The sequence below is a fragment of the Cherax quadricarinatus genome, chromosome 30 (genome assembly GCF_038502225.1).
Source record: "Cherax quadricarinatus isolate ZL_2023a chromosome 30, ASM3850222v1, whole genome shotgun sequence".
Taxonomy (NCBI): Eukaryota; Metazoa; Arthropoda; class Malacostraca; order Decapoda; family Parastacidae; genus Cherax; species Cherax quadricarinatus.
In genome coordinates this window covers 20,599,424-20,609,408 of record NC_091321.1, presented here as the reverse complement: position 1 = coordinate 20,609,408, position 9,985 = coordinate 20,599,424, and positions in this window count along the sequence as shown.

Sequence of the window (9,985 nt, the reverse complement as noted above, 5' to 3'; positions counted from 1 at the left end):
CTGCGTACTGTAAATAACGCATAACCACTTAAACTTGTTTGAATTCAAGCAAATCTTGTTAAAACATAAGGCAGGCAAAACTCTCGCTTCGCATGCTGAGGGTCCGGGTTCGATTCCCGGCAAGGGTGAAAATATTGGGCGTGTTTCCTTACACTTGTTGTTCCTGTTCACTCACCAGTAAAATGGGTACCTGGGTGTTAGTCGGCTGGTGTGGGTCGCATCCTGGGACAAAATTGATCTAATTTACCCGAAATGCTCAGCATAACAAGCGGCTTTCTGTATAGTAGTATGTCACTGATGTCAGCTATGGTCTCTATACCTTGTACATGTCCTTGTAGAAATAAAGATATTATTATTATCATTATTATTATTAGTAGTAGTAGTAGTAGTAGTAGTAGTAGTAGTAGTAATAGTAGTAGTAGTAAATAACGCTGCATTACCACTGTAACCTGTTTAGTAATTAAGTTTATTCAGGTATACACACACACATACAGTAATATACAATACAATTTTTATTTCTTTGCAAGTTTACATTGAGATTCTGTAGATACAATAATGAGTTGGAGTGCAAAGAGAGCCACTATCATGCCTTGGCATTATGGACAGACTAAATTAATGGCTTTTAGACTTAAAAACTTAGGATAACCCAAAAAAGTCAGACAAAAGTGACTTATTTCCATTGCGACCCAGTTCCTGGACCCATTATGTGCCTCTGTAATGTTGAGGTACAGTTCCTGGACCATATTTTAAACTAGCTCCAAATTACTAATTTATACAGTTTGCATAAGAACACCTAGGTTATTACTAAAACATAATATATGTAATCAGTCATTTAGATTTAGCTGATCACAACTGTGACGTTATAATCTTATATTTATAATTTATCTTCAACTGACAATTTATCTTCAACTGACTATGAAAACTTGGTTCAGTTCGGTGCATATGCGATGTAACTACATCGGTGTCGAGCCAGCGAACAGTTACCAGCAAGCAGCAGTAAACACTCTTGGGGATCAAACATGATTGCGACCCACCTAATGAAGCATTTAGAGAAGATTTTGTTCGGATTTTTAACCTGGAGGGTTAGCCAACCAGGATAACTCAGTAAAGTTAGTGTATCATCGGGGACTGTCTGTCTTATTTCAATGGGGTCCTTTAATCTTGTCCCAAAGGATGAGACCCACAACAGTCGAAAAACACAAGTACCCCAAGGAACCCAGTGGATATGTCACTTTGTCTGACTTTTCTGGGTTATCCTAGGTAATTTACACATGTTACTATGTATGATAAATTGTGTAACTGTATTTATGTGCATTTAACCTTAAACTTACTTGCCTACTTACTGCTAGATGAATAAGGACAGCAGGTGTAAGGAAACATGCCCAACGTTTCACCCGTGGTGGGGATCGAACCATGGGCACTAAGTGAGTAGGGTGCGTTATCAACCAACCTGCTGCTTTGAGATTTTTAGTTTCCTAATTGAATATTTTACCCAGCACTATCGTCGACAGGATGGGTATGGGGTGCACAATAAATCTATTACACTAACTCACGCATTTGAGTACGAATCTTACCGGCAATGTTTCTATCTGGAGTTTACATGGAGAGAGTTCCGGGGGTCAACGCCCCCGCGGCCCGGTCTGTGACCAGGCCTCCTGGTGGATCAGAGCCTGATCAACCAGGCTGTTGCTGCTGGCTGCACGCAAACCAACGTACGAGCCACAGCCCGGCTGATCAGGAACTGACTTTAGGTGCTTGTCCAGTGCCAGCTTGAAGACTGCCAGGGGTCTGTTGGTAATCCCCCTTATGTATGCTGGGAGGCAGTTGAACAGTCTCGGGCCCCTGACACTTATTGTATGGTCTCTTAACGTGCTAGTGACCCCCCTGCTTTTCATTGGGGGGATGTTGCATCGTCTGCCAAGTCTTGTGCTTTCGTAGTGAGTGATTTTCGTGTGCAAGTTCGGTACTAGTCCCTCTAGGATTTTCCAGGTGTATATAATCATGTATCTCTCCCTCCTGCGTTCCATGGAATACAGGTTTAGGAACCTCAAGCGCTCCCAGTAATTGAGGTGTTTTATCTCCGTTATGCGCGCCGTGAAAGTTCTCTGTACATTTTCTAGGTCGGCAATTTCACCTGCCTTGAAAGGTGCTGTTAGTGTGCAGCAATATTCCAGCCTAGATAGAACAAGTGACCTGAAGAGTGTCATCATGGGCTTGGCCTCCCTAGTTTTGAAGGTTCTCATTATCCATCCTGTCATTTTTCTAGCAGATGCGATTGATACAATGTTATGGTCCTTGAAGGTGAGATCCTCCGACATAATCACTCCCAGGTCTTTGACGTTGGTGTTTCGCTCTATTTTGTGGCCAGAATTTGTTTTGTACTCTGATGAAGATTTAATTTCCTCATGTTTACCATATCTGAGTAATTGAAGTTTCTCATCGTTGAACTTCATATTGTTTTCTGCAGCCCACTGAAAGATTTGGTTGATGTCCGCCTGGAGCCTTGCAGTGTCTGCAATGGAAGACACTGTCATGCAGTTTCGGGTGTCATCTGCAAAGGAAGACACGGTGCTGTGGCTGACATCCTTGTCTATGTCGGATATGAGGATGAGGAACAAGATGGGAGCGAGTACTGTGCCTTGTGGAACAGAGCTTTTCACCGTATTTTGTGTTATTGTTCTCTCATTTTGACTTTTCTGCTTCAATTATCAGTTCTTTTTTTTATTGTTTAGAATTATTGTCCCTGATTCACATGGCAAGCGTCCGGGTTCGATTCTCGGCGAGGGTAGAAACATTGGGCGTGTTTCCTTACACCGGCTGTCTATGTTCCCCATCAGTAAAATGGGTACCTGGGTGTTAGTCGACTGGTGTGGGTCGCATCCTGGTACAAAACTGACCTAATTTGCCTGAAATGCTCTACATAACAAGCGGCTTTCTATATTGCAGTATGTCATTGATGTCAGCCAGGCCTATATGCCTTGTACATGTACTTGTAGAAATAAAGATAGTGCTGTGATAGTGCTGTCCTGGTAGACAGTAATGGTGAAGCTGGAGGTGTTGTCCTGGTAGACAGTAATGGTGAAGCTGGAGGTGCTGTCCTGGTAGACAGTAATGGTGAAGCTGGAGGTGCTGTCCTGGTAGACAGTAATGGTGAAGCTGGAGGTGCTGTCCTGGGAGACAGTAATGGTGAAGCTGGAGGTGCTGTCCTGGTAGACAGTAATGGTGAAGCTGGAGGTGCTGTCCTGGTAGACAGTAATGGTGAAGCTGGAGAAATTTTGTCCAGGTAGTCGGGAAATACACGCAGGCAGGAATGCATATAAATGACCTCATGGGAGACAGGAGCCGTAGTGGGGAAACAAGTGTAGTCAAAGATAAGATAAAACCAATATTGCAAACTAGAAATACCACAGGAAATAGCAAACAAGAGGACTCCACTAGCAATAGTGAGGATATATTACCAAAAACAACTGGTGGGAGCTCCATTGTTGGTGCTAGGGAGGATAGGAATAAGACAGGTAAACATGCACCAACAGGGAATACAGTCACAGAAACCCAAGGCAAACGGAAACCAAGCCTGTGCACATACTATGCACTTGGTATCTGCAGGCATGGGAAATCTGGAAAAACAGATGGGACGTGCAACTATGACCACCCTAGAAAATGCCGTGCCCATATGACAACAGGAAAATGCAAACTTCCTTCTTGTAAGCTTTTTCACCCTGAAATGTGTACCTCTTCAGTACAGGAAAGACTGTGCTATAACTTAAATTGCCAGGCACACCATCTAAAGGGGACAAAAAGATACAAAACATCCAGGCCATGGGAAAACCTGGATAGCCACAGCCACCCAAGAGGGAGAGGTTTTTTAGTGCCAGGAAGGAAAAAAAACTGGCAGGAAATGGCAGAAATCGTACACCAAATCCAGTCATTCCTGGAGTGGAACCACAGTCGATGGCCTCCACTCCAAACCAACAGATACAGATACTAATGCCGGAAAAAAAAATTCCCTCCCTAGTACCAACAATACCACCAGTCCGATGACATTCTTCTTTGCAAATATACAGGGTCTAAAGCCAGCAACAAACAACAAAATACCTTTCATCCGTGGACTGCTTGCAGAGGCAAAGGCAATGTTCGCGGCTTTCACTGAGACCCACATAAAGGATCACTTGGACAACGAAATATGGATCCCAGGTTACAACCTATACAGATGCGACAGAGTGAACAGACAAAAGGGGGATTTTGGCCTGTACATTGCAGAGTCACTTGTTTGCACAGAACTGCTTAATGCCTCAAATGATGTAGTGGAAGTTTTAGCAGTAAAGATCGAGAACCAAAACCTAGTCATTGTGGTAGTCTACAAGCCTCCGGATGCAACATCCCAGCAATTCCAGGAACAGCTATTAAAAATTGACCACTGTCTGGAAAATCTGCCAGCTCCTGCACCCAACATCTTGCTCCTGGGGGATTTCAACTTAAGGCACCTAAAATGGAGGAATATAGCAAATAATATTGTTGCAGTAATAACACAGGAGGCAGCTCTGATGAAAACTCACACTCACACGAGCTTTTAAATCTCTGCACAAAATTCAATTTAACCCAGCAAATAATAGAGCCTACTAGAATGGAGAATACACTAGACCTCATCTTCACTAACAATGATGATCTGATACGAAATGTCACCATATCAAAAACAATATACTCAGATCACAACATAATTGAGGTTCAGACATGTATGCGCTGAGCCCCAGACCGACATAATGAGATTAGTCACGAGGGAGCATTCACCAAATTCAACTTCAATAACAAAAATATAAAGTGGGACCAAGTAAACCAAGTCCTAACCGATATAAGCTGGGAAGATATACTAAGCAACACAGACCCCAACTTATGCCTAGAACAGATTAACTCAGTGGCACTCGATGTATGCACAAGGCTTATTCCTCTAAGAAAAAGGAGGAGTAGATGTAAAATAGAAAGAGACAGGCGCTCCCTTTACAGGCGACGGAAAAGAATAACAGAGCGGCTAAAAGAGGTCAATATATCTGAAATGCGTAGGGAGACACTGGTCAGAGAAATAGCAAGCATCGAACTTAAGCTAAAGGAATCTTATAGGAGTCAGGAATCGCGGGAAGAACTAAAAGCCATAAATGAAATAGAAAGAAACCCAAAGTATTTCTTCTCCTATGCCAAATCAAAGTCGAGAACAAAGTCCAGTATTGGGCCCCTACTTAAACAAGATGGGTCCTACACAGATGACAGCAAGGAAATGAGTAAGCTACTCAAGTCCCAATATGACTCAGTTTTTAGCAAGCCGCTAACCAGACTGAGAGTCGAAGACCAAAATGAATTTTTTATGAAAGAGCCACAGAATTTGGTTAGCACAAGCCTATCTGATGTTATCCTGACTCCAAATGACTTCGAACAGGAAATAAATGACATGCCCATGCACTCTGCCCTAGGGCCAGACTCATGGAACTCCGTGTTCATCAAGAACTGCAAGAAGCCCCTATCACGAGCTTTTACCATCCTATGGAGAGGGAGCATGGACACGGGGGTTGTCCCACAGGTACTAAAAACAACAGACATAGCCCCACTCCACAAAGGGGGCAGTAAAGCAATAACAAAGAACTACAGACCGATAGCACTAACATCCCATATCATAAAAATCTTTGAAAGGGTCCTAAGAAGCAAGATCACCACCCATCTAGAAACCCATAAATTACACAACCCAGGGCAACATGGGCTCAGAACAGGTCGCTCCTGTCTGTCTCAACTATTGGATCACTACGACAAGGTCCTAGATGCACTAGAAGACAAAAAGAATGCAGATGTAATATATACAGACTTTGCAAAAGCCTTCGACAAGTGTGACCATGGCGTAATAGCGCACATAATGCGTCCTAAAGGAATAACAGGAAAAGTCGGTCGATGGATCTATAATTTCCTCACTAACAGAACACAGAGAGTAGTAGTCAACAGAGTAAAGTCCGAGGCAGCCACGGTGAAAAGCTCTGTTCCACAAGGCACAGTACTCGCTCCCATCTTATTCCTCATCCTCATATCTGACATAGACAAGGATGTCAGCCACAGCACCGTGTCTTCCTTTGCAGATGACACCCGAATCTGCATGACAGTGTCTTCCATTGCAGACACTGCAAGGCTCCAGGCGGACATCAGCCAAATCTTTCAGTGGGCTGCAGAAAACAATATGAAGTTCAACGATGAGAAATTTCAATTACTCAGATATGGTAAACACGAGGAAATTAAATCTTCATCAGAGTACAAAACAAATTCTGGCCACAAAATAGAGCGAAACACCAACGTCAAAGACCTGGGAGTGATCATGTCGGAGGATCTCACCTTCAAGGACCATATCATTGTATCAATCGCATCTGCTAGAAAAATGACAGGATGGATAATGAGAACCTTCAAAACTAGGGATGCCAAGCCCATGATGACACTCTTCAGGTCACTTGTTTTATCTAGGCTGGAATACTGCTGCACACTAACAGCACCTTTCAAGGCAGGTGAAATTGCTGACCTAGAAAATGTACAGAGAACTTTCACGGCACGCATAACGGAGATAAAACACCTAAATTACTGGGAGAGCTTGAGGTTCCTGAACCTGTATTCCCTGGAACGCAGGCGGGAGAGATACATGATTATATACACCTGGAAAATCCTAGAGGGACTAGTACCGAACTTGCACACGAAAATCACTCACTACGAAAGAAAAAGACTTGGCAGACGATGCAACATCCCCCAGTGAAAAGCAGGGGTGTCACTAGCACGTTAAGAGACCATACAATAAGTGTCAGGGGCCCGAGACTGTTCAACTGCCTCCCAGCATACATGAGGGGGATTACCAACAGACCCCTGGCAGTCTTCAAGCTGGCACTGGACAGGCACCTAAAGTCAGTTCCTGACCAGCCGGGCTGTGGCTCGTACGTTGGTTTGCGTGCAGCCAGCAGTAACAGCCTGGTTGATCAGGCTCTGATCCACCAGGAGGCCTGGTCACAGACCGGGCCGCGGGGGCGTTGACCCCCGGAACTCTCTCCAGGTAAACTCCAGGTAAATTATATAGGGGTGATAAATTGAGTTGAGGGTCGAGGCGAGTGTTTACAGGGAAGAATTAAAGACAGCCAATAAGAAATCCCTAGCATGAGGAGCTCTCACCACTTTCAGGCTACCTCTGTCATTCTCTAAAACGTTCTCAAGCATTGCTGAAGCCATAGTCTTCGCTATGGGGCTAACCTAGTGGAAATGTTTGTAGTTTCTATTATTTTGCTTGGGCAAATGAACACATGTGCAACTAATAAGACATCTATTGCAGAACTGTTTAGCTCACCAGAGCTATGTCAAGCGTGAGCACACACACACACACACACACACACACACACACACACACACACACACACACACACACACACACACACACAATGAATGGAAACAGAGGCTATTTAAAGGGAATAAAGTGAGGTGCCTGGAAGGCAGTGAAGGGGAAGGGAAACGGAACATCACTAAAGCTAGTAGTAAAGGTGTGGAAAATACTGTATATATTTTCTAGAAATACAGTAGTTATATGTAAATAGATGCCCATACTGTATTTAATAATATTTATGTCATAGAAAACGGAAAGCCTGTGTCTGGGCAGAAGGACGGTCGCCACTGTTAATTTGAAATGGATACAACGTTAGTGTAATGGGAAGGAATTTTCGTGCTCTAGAGGTTAAAATTGGGCTGACACCTCTCAAATAGGAGGCGAAATTGTTGGATGTGCAATCCTGCATAACTTGAGATATCAGGCGACTGGACAAGATAGCTCCAGGAACCTCAGATAAGTCTGTTATGTTATAACTCTGGCCAGTTGTTATTTTCATGTATAGACAGAGGTTTTCTGAGTATGATACACCTTGATTCACAGTTAAATTGGTGAGTGATTTTTAAGATATTCTCCTTCTGTTATATATATGCGTATCTATAATCATTTATTATTTTTAATATACAGTCCACAAATTTATATATTTACCAGCATTCCTGGTGATGCATTTTTCATTGGTAATTAATAGGTCCAGAGTAACTTGTGGATATGACAGTGGTAGGTATCGAAGGGGGACATTTTTTGCGACCTAGGTGTCCCAAATTCCTACATGTCTAACTGATAAATAATAATTATCTTTTCATTTACTGTTATGTATATAATGATACATTCAGATAAATGCAATTTTCCACAAAAGGTAATGTTGCGTGAAATAATTTTAAGTGTTGGCAGATCTATACCTCTGATATACCTTTGATGAATTTCGAAGTTCCTGACCTGTATTCCCTGGAACGCAGACGGGAGAGATACATGATTATATACACCTGGAAAATCCTAGAGGGACTAGTACCGAACTTGTACACGAAAATCATTCACAACGAAAGCCAAAGACTCGGCAGACGATGCAACATCCCCCCAATGAAAAGCAGGGGTGTCACTAGCACGTTAAGAGACAATACAATAAGTCTCAGGGGCCCGAGACTGTTCAACTGCCTCCCAGCATACATAAGGAGGATTACCAATAGACCCCTCGCTGTCTTCAAGCAGGCACTGGACAAGCACCCAAAGTCGGTACCTGACCAGCCGGGCTATGGCTCGTACGTTGGATTGCGTGCAGCCAGCAGTAACAGCCTGGTTAATCAGACTCTGATCCACCAGGAGGCCTGGTCACAGACCGGGCCGCAGGGGCGTTGACCCCTGGAACTCTTTCCAGGTAAACTCCAGGTAAACTCCCAGAGTCCAGCCATGGGCCAGGCTATGCGTGGGTTATTTGTGTATTGTTCCAGTCAAGGTTAGTTAGTTAGTTTAATATGTTTATTATGCACGCCATACCCATCCTGTGGGCGGTAGTCAAAAGATTACAGAGGTACATAATTGGTCCAGGGACTGGACTCCAAAGTTTTGATAGCTGAGCAAGTTACAGAGGTAATGAACTCACAATTTACAAAGGTAATGAACTCACAATATTATGCCTTTTTGTTTTTTGCAGAGATATGTGATTGAAGGAGGATCCATGCTAATATTTTGGAGATACTGCTACCCTTGTTTTGTATTACTATGTGCAGGTTATTTATGTACTTGGTGTCTGCAATGGAGAGTAAAGCAACCTCCAGGCATTTACAGTTACGATGTGAGTGTTAGTTTAATATGTTTATTATGCACCCCATACCCATCCTGTGGGCGGTAGTCAAAAGATTACAGAGGTACATAATTGGTCCAGGGACTGGGCCTCCAAAGTTTTGATAGCTGAACTAGGTACAAAGGTAATGAGCTCACAAGTTACAAAGGTAACGAATTCTGTAAGAATGGTTACTTACGTTTATATATGGCTACAATCATGAACAAATTATAGTGTAATGAGCAATTCACACTCCCACACCCGGTCACAACTGTAATGAGTTATTGGTACAAATATTGATTGTTGAGTCACATACACACACACACACACACACACACACACACACACACACACACACACACACACACACACACACACACACACACACACACACACACACTGACACACACACACACACACACACACACACACACACACACACACACACACACACACACACACAGACACACACACACACACAACTAACTAATGGTAACTAACACACACACAGAGGAGGAGGAGGAGACAGAAGGGGCTCCAGAAAGACGGAGAGGTGGGGCACACCACCATGTGCTGGACACAATGCACACAACCGAGGAAGAAGTGAAGAGGCTTCTGAGTGAGCTAGATACCTCAAAGGCAATGGGGCCAGATAACATCTCCCCATGGGTATTGAGAGAGGGAGCAGAGGCGCAGAGGAGGAGGAGGAGACAGAAGGGGCTCCAGAAAGACGGAGAGGTGGGGCACACCACCATGTGCTGGACACAATGCACACAACCGAGGAAGAAGTGAAGAGGCTTCTGAGTGAGCTAGATACCTCAAAG